Genomic DNA, 19,793 nt, shown 5'->3' on the forward strand with positions numbered 1-19,793 from the left:
ACTAATATAATTTTGGCGATTTTGTCGATGTGGATAATTTTTTATAGATTTTGATATTTTATTGTCGAGTTAGATGCACGCAAATTATTTTGTTTTTGGCAGATTAAAAATGTTATCTTGCATATTATTGAATCTTTACAATTTTTATCAAGCATACTATGGTGCATTATTTTTAATTAAAATTATATGTGAATAATAAAGTATAATTGATTTTTACAATAAACTCTCACTATAGATCTCCAATTTAATGAAGTGGCTGTATTGTACATTAAATCGAACATTAGTTTTTACTAAAAAAACATTAGTTTTTACTCAAAAAATAATATACCTCGAAATAATGATGTACTATCATATATGTGTGGAGGTTAGTGCACTTATAAATCATAACATAAGGAGCTAATAATCAAGCAAGTTTGAAAAGGGAGACTTGTAATAATAGCTACTTCATTTATAGACATCATAATTTTTTTGCCTTGTTGATAACATTTCCTTTAGCCCTTTTTGTTTGCTTGTCTTCTAACACATCATATCCTAAGTTATCCCATTTAAATAATGCAATAATGAAGTATGTGGTTTTTAAAAAAATACGAATAATAAAATAGATAGATCAATAAGATAATTCTCGAGGAACTCCTCATAATAGGGTAATTTATGATTAGATCGACATATTGAAACACTTGCATATATATCATAGGTCTTTGATTAATAATAACAATAATAAATAGTAGTAGTAGTAGTAGTAATAATAATAATAATAATAATAATAATAATAATAATAATAATAATAATAATAATAATAATAATAATAATAATAATAATAATGATCTTTCCATAATGGTGCTGCTGCTACCCATAAAAGAGATTTTTGCAAATTATAATACAAATATTAATAATAAATAGATAAATAAAAAATTAATTATCTTATTTAATGTCCAAATCTATTTATCTATTCTAGATGCATGCTAAAATGCTTTTGACTCAAATAAATGATATAATAATTACAAGAAAAATTATACTCTTTAGATGATTAAATGTTTAATTACTAAACAATGGCAAATATATTATGGCTGAGTAATATAACGCAAAAATTAACTATTGATTAATTAATCGCATAAGCCTGTTGAATAACCAAATTCAATTAACTTTTATCATGAAAGGCTACAACTATAAGGGTAGATCATCAATAATTAAACAAATTAATTTGCATTAACTATAATAGTAAAGTTTTCAAACAGATAAATCTCATTATTTGTCACGCCCGCATTTTCTAAGGATAGAAAACACGGTTGATCGCGACTAGGGGAGGGTTAAAGAAGCGGGGAAGAAAGGGGAAAACAACACAAATCGACCATAGCTCGAAACAAATGGGAATAGCCTCGAATAAAATCAGAGTATCTCAACAATCAACAACTTAAAAAAGGAATATTATCTCAACGATAAAAGAACTCAAAAGAATGACAACTACTTAGCGGAAGCATTTGAGAGAAGGAATATGACACGTGTGAAGACATGACACATTCTAAACACTTAATTTCTTCAACGGTCTTGCTCAACACCCACATCGCCCGTCACGCTCAACCTGCAATTTTTTTAAAAAAAGAAAAGCAGGGCTGAGTACTTGATGCACTCAGTGGACTTATGCCGAAAACATTTTATAAAAAGTATTTATCATGCCACCATTGAGTGACCTTGGGGTTTTAACTTTAGAAATCGCCCAAGACACTAAAATCATTTCCATCGTAAAAACTCGTGACCGCGCAGTCATTTTCCCATAGATGTCTACCATATCTGATCCATTGATGACAAGGAATGTGGCCACATTCCATGTCACTAGACCGGCCGACCCAAAAGACGGCTCACGATCTCCATAGGTGTACACTAGCCTGAATAGGGACTCACTCCCTAGACAGACCCGAATTCGATTATCCATTGATGGCAAACGCCACATCAGATAGGTTCCATAGATAAAACAAAACACGGCATGACAAATATTCATATCATTTTCACATAAAAATATACTTAGGGCATTGCCCTTATTTAAAAAGAAAGCCCACCTCAAGTTCTTAATCCGAAATTATTTTCTTTCCCTTGATATCACGTCTCGCTTGCAAGGAATCACCTTTAGCATTTAAATAACACATAAATTAACACAATGAATCAAGTAAATAAATAAGATGCATGCACCCTAATTAAAATCGTTTATCTCGTTTCTCGGTTTTCGATTTACTCGATTAGAGATTTATTTCAGATTTCATGATATGCACAAGAATGGAATAGGAATGGGGTGGAAGAAGTGTATACCTTTGTTGCAAAGAGTTGCAGGAAAACAATTTGGGGACTCTCGGCTCTCTTACTCGAACTATTTCTTCTCAACTGTGATTTCAAGAATTGGTATCATGGAATTAAAATATGGAGGTTCGTATTCATGGGATTGTGAAGAAATTACCTTTGTTGGATAGACAACCACATATCAAACTGGAGTCTCGGTTTCTCTCTATTTTTTTCAGATTTTTTTATAGAATGAGGAAACTGATTTGTGAAGGGAATATTATAGAGAGGAGGTGGTTGATAGATATGGGAGAGATTCATGGAAGAGAGGAGCGGTTTTTCTAACGTGGGCTGAGGAGGTGTGATTTTCGAATCAATCTTTTTTTTGGGATCAACTTAGAATTTATTTGTTATTTATTTGCAGATCACGGAGGAGGATAATCTCTATAGAATCTTTATTTAATATTTCAGCTTCTTAAAAAAAAAAATTCCATAGGCTCTCAAAATAAAACGGAACGATAGTTGGCTAAAAAAAAATTCGACAGTAATCTAAAAACAACTTAAAGGAAAGGGAAAAGCCGGGCGTTACAATCTACCCATCTTAACAAAAATTTCGTCCCGAAATTTGCAAAAATATAACTAAGCGTTTCCTAGTACTCTCCATCTTATCTTCAAATTCTCAAGCGTATTCCTCGCAACCACAATGTTACTATTGGTTTGGGGGTGGAGCTGGGTCTCCTCTTGGGTCGGCTTGAATTGCTTGAAATTGTGGGCGTGGTCCTTGGTCGTTTTGCCTTACACCGACTCCAACATTCTTACTTGGACAATCTCTAGAAAAATGACCATTTCCACCACAGTTGTAGCATCCATCAAACTTGAGTCTACACTCTCCACGGTGGTTCCTAAAGCATATAGTGCATGGAGGAATCCTAGGTCGGAAATTACCCCTCTGATTGGGAGCAGTCTGGATATGTTGTTGCCTCTTATTTTCATATGGACCCTGATCCCCATCCCATTTCCTCTTGTCTCGAGAGTTATGTTGTTGTTGTGGTGTTGGTGGTGTAGGATTCGCTAACGTCTCATCCTTAGGCAGTGCCTCTTCCACATCTAAAGCGCAACTCAAAATCTCGGAGTATGTAACTCCTCTACGGCTGGCCACGGCTACCCTTATTTCGTGTCTAAGACCAGAACGAAATTTTTCGGCCATTTTCTCATCTGTGTCTACCAACTCGGGCGCATATCGGGTCATTTCACAAAGAGCACGGTCGTACTCCGTCACCGTCATGCTTCCTTGTTTTAGGGTGTGGAACTCAACTATCTTTGCCCGTCTGTAGCTCATGGGAATGTACTTGTTGTACACCTCCTCCTTGAATTCATTCCATGTCAGTGCCTCACGGCGTGCGGGGTTCATTGTTCTTCGCTTAGTATCCCACCAAAAATCGGCAGGCCCAGTTAATTGAAAAGTCACACAAGCGAGACGTTCCCTATCTGTGCACTCCATAAAATCGAATATACGCTCGAGGGCGCGTATCCAGGCCTCTGCCTTTGGTGGCTCTCCAAGTCCATCAAACTGTGGGGGGTTTTGCTTCAAAAAGGTCTTGATGTATCCTTTTTCTTGAGGTGGAGGTGGGGGTGGTGGTGGTGGCGGGGGTTGATTTCCAACACTCTCCTCGGACCGTTCCTCCCCATTGCGCCCTACTCGTGGACCACGTCCACGTCCATCTCCACGTCCACGTCTCGGTGGCATTCTGTTTCATAGGCACACGAGTTAGTACGATTGCTCATATTCCAACTTCACCCCTTTCATATCTTTTCATACATAATAATAATGACTTCTCTTCTCATTCTTCGATTTTCCTTGCCTCGTATTTTTGATAAATTAGGGATTCGCCCCACACTTTCAGATTCTCGTTCATTTTTGCCACTCGGGAAAGTGATAGATTATCTCAACTTAAAACTACGGTTCGCGTGTATTCAATCTAGCCTACAACATAAGCACTCTATGTTCGCCACATACTTCATCATCTCTCATCTCAACATCTACCACAATTAACGTCATTCATACCACAAGATAAACACACAATATTTTCACACCTTATAGCTAAACACTTTCGCACCTCACATTTGCATTCATAAAATTTTGACACAAAAGCTTTCTTCAAACTCTTTCACACTCTCCTAAAATTTCCACATCTCACTTTTAAAGTAAAAGTTTTGACTCAAAACTAAAATATACTTTCGCATAAACTTTCATCCATCGTATAAAACACTCCATAGAATAACGCATCATACTTTGCACCTCATAACATAAATATCATCATACTTCCATAGCTCAATTTTCCAAACGAAAAAGTTAAAACTATTTTTCTCGAAACTCAAAAATTTTTGAATAATTCATAAACACAGTATTTCCATTGATCAAGTTTTTCATAAAAGATAAATCACCCCATTGCATAACATACATCTTTCTATCACCATAGATTTTCATCTTCTCGCAAAACACACACATATTTTTTTATATAAGCCAAGCTCATCTATCTCAATGTAAAACATACTTTATTTTCATAACCATAGCTCTGCTATCCCATTGGAAAACATACTTTGTTTTCATAACCATAGCTCTTTTATCCCATTGTAAAACATACTTTGTTTTTCCTAACCATAGTTTCTCTTCTTCTTTCCTGAAAACTTTCTCATAAAAAATTTTCATAAAATTAATTACCTCTTTCTTGATTGAGCGTGGCGAAGCGGGATGTTGAGCCTTCAATGCATAATTATTATTACCATTATTATTATTATCACTATTATTTTAGTCTAGCGAAACAAGTCTAGACTAAGACTGAAAAAGACTCTCGGGTCCAGAGCGGAAAGAAAAATTGCTCTGATACCACTTTGTCACGCCCGCATTTTCTAAGGATAGAAAACACGGTTGATCGCGACTAGGGGAGGGTTAAAGAAGCGGGGAAGAAAGGGGAAAACAACACAAATCGACCATAGCTCGAAACAAATGGGAATAGCCTCGAATAAAATCAGAGTATCTCAACAATCAACAACTTAAAAAATGAATATTATCTCAACGATAAAAGAACTCAAAAGAATGACAACTACTTAGCGGAAGCATTTGAGAGAAGGAATATGCCACGTGTGAAGACATGACACATTCTAAACACTTAATTTCTTCAACGGTCTTGCTCAACACCCACATCGCCCGTCACGCTCAACCTGCAATTTTTTTAAAAAAAGAAAAGCAGGGCTGAGTACTTGATGCACTCAGTGGACTTATGCCGAAAACATTTTATAAAAAGTATTTATCATGCCACCATTGAGTGACCTTGGGGTTTTAACTTTAGAAATCGCCCAAGACACTAAAATCATTTCCATCGTAAAAACTCGTGACCGCGCAGTCATTTTCCCATAGATGTCTACCATATCTGATCCATTGATGACAAGGAATGTGGCCACATTCCATGTCACTAGACCGGCCGACCCAAAAGACGGCTCACGATCTCCATAGGTGTACACTAGCCTGAATAGGGACTCACTCCCTAGACAGACCCGAATTCGATTATCCATTGATGGCAAACGCCACATCAGATAGGTTCCATAGATAAAACAAAACACGGCATGACAAATATTCATATCATTTTCACATAAAAATATACTTAGGGCATTGCCCTTATTTAAAAAGAAAGCCCACCTCAAGTTCTTAATCCGAAATTATTTTCTTTCCCTTGATATCACGTCTCGCTTGCAAGGAATCACCTTTAGCATTTAAATAACACATAAATTAACACAATGAATCAAGTAAATAAATAAGATGCATGCACCCTAATTAAAATCGTTTATCTCGTTTCTCGGTTTTCGATTTACTCGATTAGAGATTTATTTCAGATTTCATGATATGCACAAGAATGGAATAGGAATGGGGTGGAAGAAGTGTATACCTTTGTTGCAAAGAGTTGCAGGAAAACAATTTGGGGACTCTCGGCTCTCTTACTCGAACTATTTCTTCTCAACTGTGATTTCAAGAATTGGTATCATGGAATTAAAATATGGAGGTTCGTATTCATGGGATTGTGAAGAAATTACCTTTGTTGGATAGACAACCACATATCAAACTGGAGTCTCGGTTTCTCTCTATTTTTTTCAGATTTTTTTATAGAATGAGGAAACTGATTTGTGAAGGGAATATTACAGAGAGGAGGTGGTTGATAGATATGGGAGAGATTCATGGAAGAGAGGAGCGGTTTTTCTAACGTGGGCTGAGGAGGTGTGATTTTCGAATCAATCTTTTTTTTGGGATCAACTTAGAATTTATTTGTTATTTATTTGCAGATCACGGAGGAGGATAATCTCTATAGAATCTTTATTTAATATTTCAGCTTCTTAAAAAAAAAAATTCCATAGGCTCTCAAAATAAAACGGAACGATAGTTGGCTAAAAAAAAATTCGACAGTAATCTAAAAACAACTTAAAGGAAAGGGAAAAGCCGGGCGTTACATTATTAGCGTATTAATGATGTTTGACATGCTTGGATAATATAATTACCTATAGTTCTTAATTAATGATGGTAAAGTAAACTATAAATAGTTTAAAACTATGGGCTATTTACAACGATTTATAGGATAAATTTAAAGAGGGGTTATCGTTATCGAAAACTAACCCTTTTGCCATTTAACGTTCTTTGCATTATCTATTTTTATCTCATAATTCGTCACATCTAATCAATAAGTATATGACTATATGAGTTTAGTACTATTATGATTGTAATCTAATAAATTGGTTGTAATATTTATTTTTATATGGGAACACATACACGAATTAAATTACCAAATATAATTAAAGAAAGTGAGTCAGGTAGAAAATTCAATATACTAAAAAATGCACTAGTTAGTTTAAAAGCTAATTAGTGTTGCATTATCCACTCCATATCCTTTTAATCCTCATATTAGTGCTGTCAATTTAATGGATTTTAATTTCATTGCGTTCTACTTTCGTTCTGGAAAAGTTAAATCATCACGTTAAATTAATACTAGGAGTACTATTCTACAGAAAAATATTAGTAGGAAAATACGATCAAATTATCTAGGGGTTCATAGTTTGGAAATCTAGGAAATAGGAGTACTACATTCTTTAAAAACTTTTTAACAAAAGTTCGAATTGCATTAAAATAAAGGTTACCACTTGTATATGTAAAAGGTAACTGATCGATTTTGATTTTATCCTGATCTTATTGATTTAATTAAATCTATTCATGTTTTAAAAATTTCTCAATTGTGTGCCAACGTATAGTGATTATATCAATTTTCTTCCATTCTTTTCAAACTTATTTATTTTATTTTATTTTTTCAACTTGTATCAGTTCTATAGCATAATATTTCTAAACTAATTTAAGTGAAATATTAGTATCCACATATCCAGCTTATTTTGTAGAGAAAAATAAAATGTTACTTTTCGGCATGTCGTGTCACAATTCAACCAATAAAGTGAAATTACAATGATAATTTATAGGAGTTAAAAAAGATTATGGTAGTACAATTGATAAATTAATAGAATTGTGATAGAATTAATAGTTAATTTTTTTGATAAAATCTTTCGAAACTAGTAAAATACTAGAGTAGTACTACTGTATATGATTTTATGAGATTTTATTTTATGTGTTAAATGGAGAGAGAAAATATAATTTTTATATTAATATGAGAGTGAATTTTTTCTAAAGATGTAAATATGATATCTTTTATGGAACAAATTAAAAAAAAGTATAACATCTATTATGAGACGAAGGGAGTACTAGTTGTACTGAAGTTAGGATAGTGCATTTATGTTTTTCTTTTTCTTTGAAAACGAAAAACGTCTTCCAAAAACACATAATCTTGAAGATAAGTGATAATTAAGGGGCGCACGTGTGAAGAGGCATTTGTGGTGACGTGTACAAGTATAGGACCTCGAGTAAATATATTTTTCTATTTTTATTAAGGAAGCATATGTCATAACCGGGGCATATTCATATTTTAAGATTAATTTCATTAATAAAATAAAATATTTAAGCTAATGGACTAATTTACACATAATCCATCACTCATAAGAAAACTTGATGTCATTATATGATTATATAACAATACTCATTTATTAGTATTTTTTTTTGTTTCATTGCAGGTGCACCAAACCCGCCTTTGGCGGAATCCAACTAATCCTGCTCGACCGGGTCTGTGGATTAAGGCCAAAAGTCTTCCGGCGAGTGGCGGAATTTAAACCCTTAACCTTCATTTATTAGTATTTGATTCCATACGTTTCACATTTTATCACAAAAACACTTCCTCCTTAATGCATTCTATTTTTTACATCCAATACCTTTAGTAGTATTACTACAAATCATTATCCACTCACACATAATGAAATTGTGCAATAATCAAGATATCTTGAATTAGTATTCATAATTGAATTTAAATAACACTCTTCCATTAACTTTCATATGTTTGATTTGTCGTGTATAAATTTTGTGTTATTATAATCAAAAGGCCTTGTGAATAGTGACACAAGTAGAAAAGAATATTAATATTATATGTAAAGGGTGGAAATATTTGGAAAGAAATTACAAAAGAATTAATGGAGTTGGTAAGGCGTGGCTTTTGCAGCCGAAAACCCGCCTCGTTTAAAGGAGTCGCCTTCTTTATGCACCTACGCCACGTCATCCTTTTTATTATTAAATAAAATATTTAAGTAAAAATAACGGCTATAAAAATTAACGAAATCAACTTACGAACAAATACAAGTGTTAGGAATAAATTGAATAGAAACAAACATTATGTAATTTTTCGTCAATCTTATCCATCACTGACAAGCAAGAAGTATAGACATCACAATATCGCCTTGGATGAATTTATTATTAATTGTATTCAAAATCCATATATAGTGTAGAAAAAATAAGTTCGAAATAATATTAAAGGATCAGTCTATTTTAATTTTAGTATTTGACTGAAAATTTAATTATTCCAATTGAAGAAAGTATCGTACATAGACGACCAACGCATATGCATTTGTATGAAATGCTTCAGAGGTCTCTATTCTTTTTTAAATAGTATCCGATTTCTGATTTCCTTTTAAAATAATTAAATTTTTTAATCTTCCACCACCTCACCCTTCAAATTAAAAATTACTCCTAATAAGTAATAAGAATAATTAAGGAGCCAACCTTTTGACTCTGTTTGCACACTTTATTACAATATTTATTCGACTAATAATTAATTTCATAATTGGGTTGGTTAACGATTGAAATTTCACTTAACTTAACAAATGAAATGCATCAAAATATAGCTAATCACATTTAACTAATTTCAAGTGGCCCACAAATGCAAATAATCTGAAAATTACTTACTTTCTTAATTCTCACAATCGAATCTCAACAGGAATGTGCTTAATTTGATGAGATGTTAAATAAATGAAATTAAACAAATGTTTTAGAATTTGTATGTCTTATTCTAATATGTAAATAAACATAAATTTAAAGACTTCATTCCTAAACCCCCAACAATAAAAATAACTTGTACTCCATATTTAGTTTGTTTAATTTGAATATAATAACTATATCTAGGAAAAAGGCGTTTTATATCCTCTTTATTACATTATAATTTAAAATGTGGATTATTTTTTAAGTATGATGTTAGTTGCTAAGACAAGGGTCCTCTCCAATCTTATTAAAATTATAATTTTAACCATGTTTATGTAACCCATCAATTTGTCAAGTTAAATCATGTTATTTAATATACTATACAAATTTAGATCATTTCTATTCTATTAAACAACAACGAAAAAAAATCTTATCTTTATATCTTAACATGAAGTCTGTATTTCTTATCTTGTTTTACGTATCTTCTCATATCCCATCTTTCTTATCAAACGAGTACTTAGAATAACATATTTATAGACAATATCAATTTATAATGTACAATTAATAAAGTACTAAAAATGAAAGAGAGAAATTAAGTACTACCTCAAAATTGTAAACTTTGAACAACTCGGACACTAAAAATGTGGTATCCCATTCTAAATTTCGTTATAATATTAAGATTGTTATTATTATACTACATGCAAACGAATAAAATAAAATAAAATAAAATAGGGAAATCTGGTAATATACTCATTAGTTGCTCCGCAACAACACAATTTAGCTGGCTAAGAGAATCTATACACACAATACACAAATGTAATATTATTTCATATTTACAGTGCATAATTTTAAATTTAGAATCTCAGAATGGAACTCGCCTTATTTTTATGTTCTTTTTGGAATTTTTATAATGTGAAATAATGTTCTTTTTAACTGGTAATGATTAATGTCCTTTTATGTACTCCATAAAATTTTGTCCCTCTTATATTAATATTCTCTTACAATTTGTTATACTCGATTTTCTTACATAAAAATATTCTTTCCGAAATTCCTCAATAATAATTAAAAAAACAATAATGTCATTAATTAATTTGTAAATTTAATTTAATAAATTAGGAGAAGATGTAGATGGCCCGCATCAACAGAAGTCACATGCTAATGTAGGATTATGCAATTACGAAAACATATTATAATAACAGAAAATTCGTTGGAAACTGAAATATTTATAGCGATATAACGTGGTTTAGGTATATGAACGTATCTTCCCATACCTTACGATTAAATGATTTAAAATAATTTATAATTATGGATGAATGTATTGAAGAATAATCAAATTTATGGTGTCGACATTATTGTTTGTTCCAACCGAATTATTTGAACCGGATCGTCCTTTCTAGTATTTATGTATTTAATTGATACTTGATAGTTTTATTTATTCCCACCAATGCATCGCCCATTGATGATTTAGCGAATTTTTGATGGGAATAAATGCAAGTAATAAATGAAGATCACAACACTGAAAATTACGTGGTTCGATTTACTGAGGTAAATCTACGTCCACGGGAAGAATAGAGGGCAAATTTGTATTGCTTGATCCCGCTTACAGATTACAATACTGACTTGCTATATGAGATTCAGGATCTAGAGAACTTAACCCTGGTCTATCTGATCTAAGTTCTATTTATACATTCGAACTAAGATCGTGGTTTGCAGCCCTGGTAGGGGGGTTGGTAACTGCTTACTACCACTAAATAGATCGTGGGTGTAATGGAGGTCGTGGAGATCCTGCATGGGTCCACTATCTCCTTGTTCGGTCGAATACTGAGACCGAACTGCTGAACTTTGCCGATCAGCTTTTGCCGATCTGAGAGTTGAGCTCGATTGGTCGGCTTTTACCGAGCTATAGGCTGTGACCGAATACTGAGACCGAACTGCTGAACTTTGCCGATCAGCTTTTGCCGATCTGAGAGTTGAGCTCGATTGGTCGGCTTTTACCTCGATTGGTCGGCTTTTACCGAGCTATAGGCTGTGACCGAACTCTTTGGTTGTGCCGAACTGATACTCTTTCTTGGGTTTTGGGCTGATGGGCCGTCACTGCTATTGGGCTCGCAATTATTGTTTAGTTGTTTAGTTCGTATCCCATCACCACCCCCCCCGAAAAGCGAAGTGAATCACTTCGGCATTTTGGATAAGTGTAAGGGGGAGGCTGACGTCAGGGGACGTGCTCTGCACGTGTCTGCATTAAATGTGACAGCAAATCCGGCCAGAGAATCCAGAAAAAGTGGGATTTGAAACGGTGCGACGAATTTGAAAAATATTTCCTTTCTTCATCATTGGAACACTTTTGCGATTATTTCTTCTGCATTCTCTCTCTTTTTCGTAAAATTTTCTCCCGCTTCTTCAAGAATTTCTTCAGAGACTTTCGACCATCAAAGAGTAAGAATCATGTCTTCTTCTTCTGAAACTGTTTCTGAATCAGGTAGTGGTAGGAAGGGGGGTAAGGGATCTTCTGGCCGGAAAAAGTCCGGGGAGAAGACGGTAGAATATTTTCACAGCATTTTGAGTAAGGATACTGTGATATCCTTACACAGAAAATATTTTCTTCTGCATTCTCTCTCTTTTTCGTAAAATTTTCTTCCGCTTCTTCAAGAATTTCTTCAGAGACTTTCGACCATCAAAGAGTAAGAATCATGTCTTCTTCTTCTGAAACTGTTTCTGAATCAGGTAGTGGTAGGAAGGGGGGTAAGGGATCTTCTGGCCGGAAAAAGTCCGGGGAGAAGACGGTAGAATATTTTCACAGCATTTTGAGTAAGGATACTGTGATATCCTTACACAGAAAATATTTTCTTCTGCATTCTCTCTCTTTTTCGTAAAATTTTCTTCCGCTTCTTCAAGAATTTCTTCAGAGACTTTCGACCATCAAAGAGTAAGAATCATGTCTTCTTCTTCTGAAACTGTTTCTGAATCAGGTAGTGGTAGGAAGGGGGGTAAGGGATCTTCTGGCCGGAAAAAGTCCGGGGAGAAGACGGTAGAATATTTTCACAGCATTTTGAGTAAGGATACTGTGATATCCTTACACAGAAAATATTTTCTTCCTGGGGGGTTAGTGGTGATTCCCGACGACACTCATAGGGCTAACTCGCCGCCGGAGGGTTATGCCACCGTTTACGAAGCCTGCTTAGAATGCGGGCTTCGTTTCCCTCTTCCCCCCGCCTTTGTAGAGCTTCTTGATTTTTTCCAACTTCCTTTAGGTCAGGTGACTCCAAATTCTTGGAGGCACTTATCGGCCTTTGCTGCCGAGCTGCGTAGACTAGAAAAGGATCTGTCTCTGAGGGCAATCCTTAATTTCTTTCAGTTTAAGAGAAAGGGATCCTGGTTTTACTTGATCCCTTTACAGCCCTTTAGAGCCTTCTGTAAAACCAAATGGCCGATGTGGAAAAATCGCTTCTTTTTTTACAATAGGACAGCGGCTCCGGACTTTTCCTGGAGAGGGCCGAAGTCCGTAATTCCTCATCCTCGGGTAGAACCGTTGGACGAGCTCGAGGGCGGGCTCAATAAGATTCCCATGATTAGGAAACAGTATTTGGAATCTGAGCTCGTCAAGGGTGACTTCGTGTTCGACTCCTCGTCTTCGGACGAAGAGACTGAGGGTGAGGATTTCTTTTTTATGCTTTACTGCTTTAGCGGCGAAAACTAACTTTGTTTTCTTGCTTTTTGGCAGTGAACATGCTAACCAAGCTTGGTCGCAAATCCTCCGAATCAAAGGAGCCGGAGAAACAGAAAACCACCAGCTCGGCGTCTGATGCCGAGAAGAATCCGAAGAGGCAGAAGACCTCTTCGAGTCAGTCTTCGGATCCAAAAAAGCCGGGATCGACCTCGGCAAGGGGGAAGGCGAAGACTCAGAAACCCCCAAAAGCGCCAGAGAGAGACATTGTCCAGGGGGGTTATGGATCAGGAGTGGTTACGGCCACTTCGGAACATATCTCTGAGCCCTTTTTATGGCCAAAGGACTTTGTAGAGGTGAATTTTCTTCTTGATTTTCTGGCTTTGCTTCTTTCCTATATTTTTTTTGTGGCCCCTCTGTTGACTTTTTCCTTTTTCCATTTTCAGAGGAACAATATGCTCTGCAAACTCGTCACAGTTGAACTCTCTAAAGCGTCCAGCGATTATGATGAGATGCAGAGGAATTTGAATGCTGCTCGTCACCAGGCCGAACAGGCTCGGGCAGACTTTGAGAGGGCAAGGGCCGCTATGATCTCGGCTCAGGATGAAGCCCAGCGTGCCAAAGACCAGCTCATCATCCAGAGAGAGCGGTCGAAACAGAGGGAGGCGGCTGCCGTGGTTGCTCAGGGGGAGGCTCTCCGTGTTTACACGGAGAAACTCTTTTTGAGCAATCAATTTTCGGCCCTTATCGGTGATCTGCTGAAATTGATGACCGATAATGTTGAGCAGGAACCCGAAGTCGTCTTGCCGCTGTATGGCCGAGAGATTGCAGCGCGTCTCCAGAGTCTGCCGCTCCTTGAGGAGCTTGCGTCTTCATCGGTCCTGCTTTCTGCTGAACGAGTCCGTAATTGCCGTGCTGACCGTGACGAGAACATGGAGGCCATCTTTGCCTCCTTGGGGCCTGTTTCACCCGCTTCAATTTTCAAAGAAGAGGGTGAGCAGGAAAATGAGGCCGGCAAGGAGACCGAGCAGAAGGATCAGCAGACCGGCGACGGGCACGCCGAGCAAGAGGTGCAGCAGATCGGCGATGGGGGCGCCGAGCAGGAGGGAGGGAGGAGGGAGGCCGAGGCTGAGACCGAGGTCGACAAGGAGAAAGAAGCTGAAACCCACAGGGAAGCCGGAGACGAAACTGGCGAAGTATGATTTCGTCTCCCTTCTCTTAGTTTAGTTTCTTTCTTTCTATTTGTAAAATGGCCTTGAAGCCCTCCTTGTGTAAATTTTTTCTTGGGAATGAAAAAAATTCTTCTTTCTAAACTCGTGTCTTCCTTATAGCTTTTCTTAATCTCTTTTACTCCCATTGTGGTTTACTGCCTGCTCGGTAAACTGAAATGCCGAACTGACATAGCTGCTTCGTATTCTTAACTCTAAGGAGCTGGAGGTACTTCACTGGAAGCGGCTATACTCTTTGGCTTTAAATGAAGCTGAGAAAAAAGGTATAGATGACCAGATGAAGTATGATGAACTCTTGGCTCGTTTAGTGGAGCTGGAGTCCAACAATAAGGACTTAGAGTCCATAAAGAAAGATCTGGAGGCCGAGCTGAATACTGTCATCGCTGAGAGGACTGCATATGAAGATTTCATCTGCGGGCGCGGGGGAATGACTATATCTGAAGCTCAGAATCAAGTTGATGAACTGTGGGAGAAGCTTCATGTACTCCGGAAGAACAATGTGCTGGAGAGCTCGGCTTGCCAACAAGTTGTGAAATCATTGCGGCGCTTGGCTTCTCTGTATGACATCATTCTTTCCCGGCGTCCCTCAATCGAGAGATTCCTTAGCCGTTTCCCGCTAACAGATGCTCACACTCCAACTCAAACCTCTAATCCACTTACTCAAAATTCTACTCCAAATCAGCAACGGACTCAGGAGCAACCGGAAACGTCAAGACAAGAACGCCCTGAAGTTCGTAGAGGAGTTGTGAATATGAGTGAGCAAGATCAGCGAATGCTTCGTGAAGAGACTCTTCGCCGCTGAGGTGCTAGAACTTCCCGGACTCAGGGAAGAGGCGGTAGGTCGATCAGAGCATCTCGTCCACCTACTTATTCTTCAACTGCTCGGAACGCCCGAACTCAGCATCATGAGGATTTTTCGGATAGGTGGCTCAACTTTAGCAATCGTAGACAGTAGAATAGTCCTTTGTAATGGTGTAACGCATTCTCGTAGGGCAGCGGAATTGTATGCCCAACAAGACTTAGTAAATGAAATTTTTTCATTTCGCTTCTATCACTGCATATTTACAGTTCAGCGATTTTTTATTTCATTTATTGTACTCGTCCTCGGTCTTATGAAGTAAACTCTTCTTTGACCGGACTTAGTTAGTGTCCTTATTTGGCGAGTTTTATCGCTTGGATTGGACTTTCCCTAGTTAACCGAAGTGGTTTTCGGCTTATTGCAGTTCGTTTCAGACGAATTGCTTGTTTCTTAAGCTGAATTGTGGAATCTTGTATCTTCCTTAGAAGCTTGGACTCACAATTGTCTTTAATACATGATCTAAAAAAGGGGATCAGCCTTTAATGATCAATATACCTCAGTAACATTTATAAGAGACAAAACGCACATAGAGAGACAAATAAAAAGGACGAAAAAGATTTTAACCTTTTAAAAAACGACAAGTATAAAGAACAATAAAAATATGAAAGCACATAACCCTAGGACCGAACTAGACACAAGACTGACCGGACCTTGTCTCTTACAAATAGAACTTCTTGAGGTTGGAAATATGCCATGTTCGGGGTACTTGTTCTCCTGACATGTGGGTTAATTTATAAGACCCTTTTCCCAGGACTTCTGACACCCGATACGGACCTTCCCATGTGGGTTCAAGTTTGCCCAGCTTTTCTGCTCGGCTTACTTCATTGTTTCTCAATACGAGATCTCCCACTTGAAACTGCAGCTTTTTCACCCTTTGGTTATAATACCGGGTTACTTGCTCCTTATACATGGCTTCTTTTATGAAGGCCAATTCTCTTCTTTCTTCGGCAAGATCTAGTTCGGCTCTCAGTCCGTCGTCATTCAGTTCTGTTGAGAAATGAAGGGTTCGGGGGCTGGGTATGCCGATCTCAACCGGAATTACGGCTTCAGTGCCGTACACTAGACTGTACGGAGTTTCACCGTTGGAGGTTTTAGGTGTAGTTCGGTAAGACCATAGGACTTGAGGAAGATTTTCTACCCATTGTCCTTTGGCTTGTTCTAACCGAGTTTTTAATCCTTTCACCAAAGTACGGTTTGTTACTTCCGTTTGTCCGTTTGCTTGTGGGTGAGAGACTGAAGTGAACCGCTGTTGAATATTCAACTCTTGGCACCAATTCTTGAATGTTTTGTCAGTAAACTGAGTCCCATTATCTGAAATGAGGATATGGGGTATGCCAAATCGGCAAACTATGTTCTTCCAGACAAAATCTAATGCCTTTGAGCTTGTTATCGTAGCTAATGGTTCAGCCTCCACCCACTTTGTGAAGTAATCCACGGCAACGATCAAGAATTTCATTTGCCGGGGAGCTTGTGGTAGTGGTCCTACTATGTCTATGCCCCATTGCATAAAAGGCCAAGGGCTTTGCATAGCACATAGATCCGTCTGCGGCGTCCTTGGGATATTTGCATGGATTTGGCATTTCGTACATTTCTTAACTAGCTGTACTGCTTCTTGTACCAAAGTTGGCCAATAATATCCCCATCTCAGAACTTTTTTAGCTAATGCTCTAACTCCGATGTGGCTACCGCAAGATCCTTCATGAACTTCTCTAAGGATGTAATCCGTCTCTTCTGGTCCTACACATCGCAATAACGGTTGAAGGTAGGACTTTCTATATAGGACTCCTTCATGAAGTTCATACCGACGTGCTCGGCATGTGATTTTCCTTGCTTCTCTCTTATCCTCGGGCAGTTGTCCTTGATCTAGATACTTTAATATTGGCGTCATCCAGTTTGGTGAACTGGTTACTGAGTGTACTTCAGCTTCATCAATGCTTCTGTGCGGTAATTCCTCCACCTTTGAGCTCGGATATGAGGCCAACTTACTTAAAGTATCTGCTCGGCTATTTCCCGCTCTGGGAATGCGGATTATCCGAAAATAAGAGAAATTTCGGCTAATACTTTGCGCTTTGTCCAAGTATTTTTTCATCCTTTCACCACGGGCTTCACTTGTACCCAGCATGTGATTCACTATGACTTGTGAATCACAATGAATTTTGAGAGATTTGACAAGTAGACGTTGCGCTAACTGAAGTCCGGCAAGAAGGGCTTCGTATTCGGCTTCGTTATTAGTGGTTGGGAATAAGAACCGAAGTGAATAAGTTACTTCGTGTCCGTCGGGAGCGATAAGTAGAATACCAGCTCCACTTCCTGTCTTATTCGAAGCTCCATCTACGAATCCAATCCAACAGTCCGGCGGCTCTACTTCGGGTTTCTGGGGCTGTGTTAGTTCATCATTGGTAGGATTTTTCTGTTCGGCAATAATAGGGATTGCCTGATCGAACTTTGCCTCTACAAGAAAATCTGCCAAGGCTTGTCCCTTGATGGCTTTCCGAGGTAGATATTCTATTGAATGTTCTCCCAACTCTATGGCCCACTTGGCAATTCTGCCTGACGCTTCTGGCTTAGTCAAAACTTGCCGAAGTGGAAGATCGGTTAAGACGCATACTTTGTGAGCATAGAAATATGGCCGCAGTCTCCTTGCTGCATTTACTAATGCCAGAGCAATTTTTTCCAGAGGTTGATACCTTGTTTCGGGACCTCTTAATGCTCGGCTTGTAAAGTAGATAGGACGCTGTTTTAGGCCTTCTTCTCGTACAAGCACCGCGCTAATGGTTTGATCTGATGCTGCTAAATATAAGAATATCACTTCGGCATCTGTTGGAGCAGAGAGAATAGGAAGTTCGGCTAAATAACTTTTGAGTTCGTCAAAAGCCTTTTTCTGTTCGGCTCCCCACTCAAACTTTGGTGCCTTCTTCAAAACATTGAAGAACGGCATTTGCTTTTCGGCTGCTTGGGAAAGGAATCTATTCAGTGCGGCTAGACATCCAGTTAGCCTTTGCACATCATGTATGGACTTCGGCATTGCCATGTTCTGAACAACTTGAACCTTTAGGGGATTTGCCTTGAGTCCTTCCTTTGAAACCCAACAACCCAGAAATTTTCCCGAATCTACCAAAAAGGTACATTTTTGGGGATTGAGTTTGAGGTTGGCTTTTTTGAGCACGTCGAGAGTGGATTTGAGATTGTTTTCGTACTCCGAAGTGCTTCTGCTTTTAACAACTATGTCGTCAACATATACTTCAACCTCTTTTCCGATCAGGTGCCGAAATAGCTTATCTACCATCCTTTGATATGTGGCTCCGGCATTCTTTAAACCAAATGGCATCTTTTTATAAGCAAAAATACCGAAGTCAGTAATGAAAGCCTTTTTGAAGCATCATTCTCATCCATTAAAACTTGGTGGTATCCTTTATACAAATCAAGAAAACAGAAAATTTCGAAGCCTATCAGAGCTTCTACTTTTTTATCTATGTTGGGAAGGGGGTAGCAATTTTTAGGACAATGCTTATTTAGATCCGTAAAATCTATGCACATCCGCCATCCTCCTTCTTTTTTCTTGATCATCACAGGATTGGCCACCCAAGAAGGATATTTTACTTCAAATAATACATCCGCTTTCAGTAATTGGCGGACTTCGTCATGGATGACTTGATTTCTTTCTGCCGCAAAGAGTCTTTGCTTCTGTTTTATAGGCCGGACTGAAGGATCAATATTTAACCGATGTGTAATTACCTCGGGAGACACTCCAGTCATGTCCAACGGAGACCACACAAAGACATCTTTGTACTCTTTGAGGAGCTGGATGGTCTTTTCCCGGAGTAGAGGTGTTCCCGCGAAACCGATCTTGACCGTTCTGGATGGATCATCTTCGTATAACTGAACTTTCATCGAGTTCGGCTCCGGTGTGACTTCGTTCATTTCGCCTGCCTCTGACTCTGGCTGCTGTGATTGCTATGCTTGATGGTGCCGATCTGATTGTTCGGCACTTTTAAGCGCAATCTGCAAACATTCTTTTGTTCTCTTTTGATCACCTCGGATGACTGCTATCCCTCCTTTAGTGGGGATCTTGATTGTGAGGTGATAAGTAGAGCAAATGGCCCGAACTGTGTTGAGCCAGTCTCTTCCCAGTATAATGTTATACGGGGATCGAGCTTTTACCACAAAAAACTCGATCATCGTACTGGAGCTAGTAGGCGCTCTTCCTACCGTAATCGGAAGGCTGATAATACCTTCAGGGCGGGTGTCCTCCTGGGCAAAACTTTTCAGAGGAAGTGGGGCCGGACTGAGCCGAGCTGGATCCACTTCCAGTTTATCAAAACATTCTTTGAAAAGAATGCTAACCGACGCTCCTGTATCCACAAACACTCTGTGGATCAGTTTGTT

The sequence above is a fragment of the Salvia splendens genome, chromosome 4 (assembly GCF_004379255.2).
Source record: "Salvia splendens isolate huo1 chromosome 4, SspV2, whole genome shotgun sequence".
Lineage (NCBI taxonomy): Eukaryota > Viridiplantae > Streptophyta > Magnoliopsida > Lamiales > Lamiaceae > Salvia > Salvia splendens.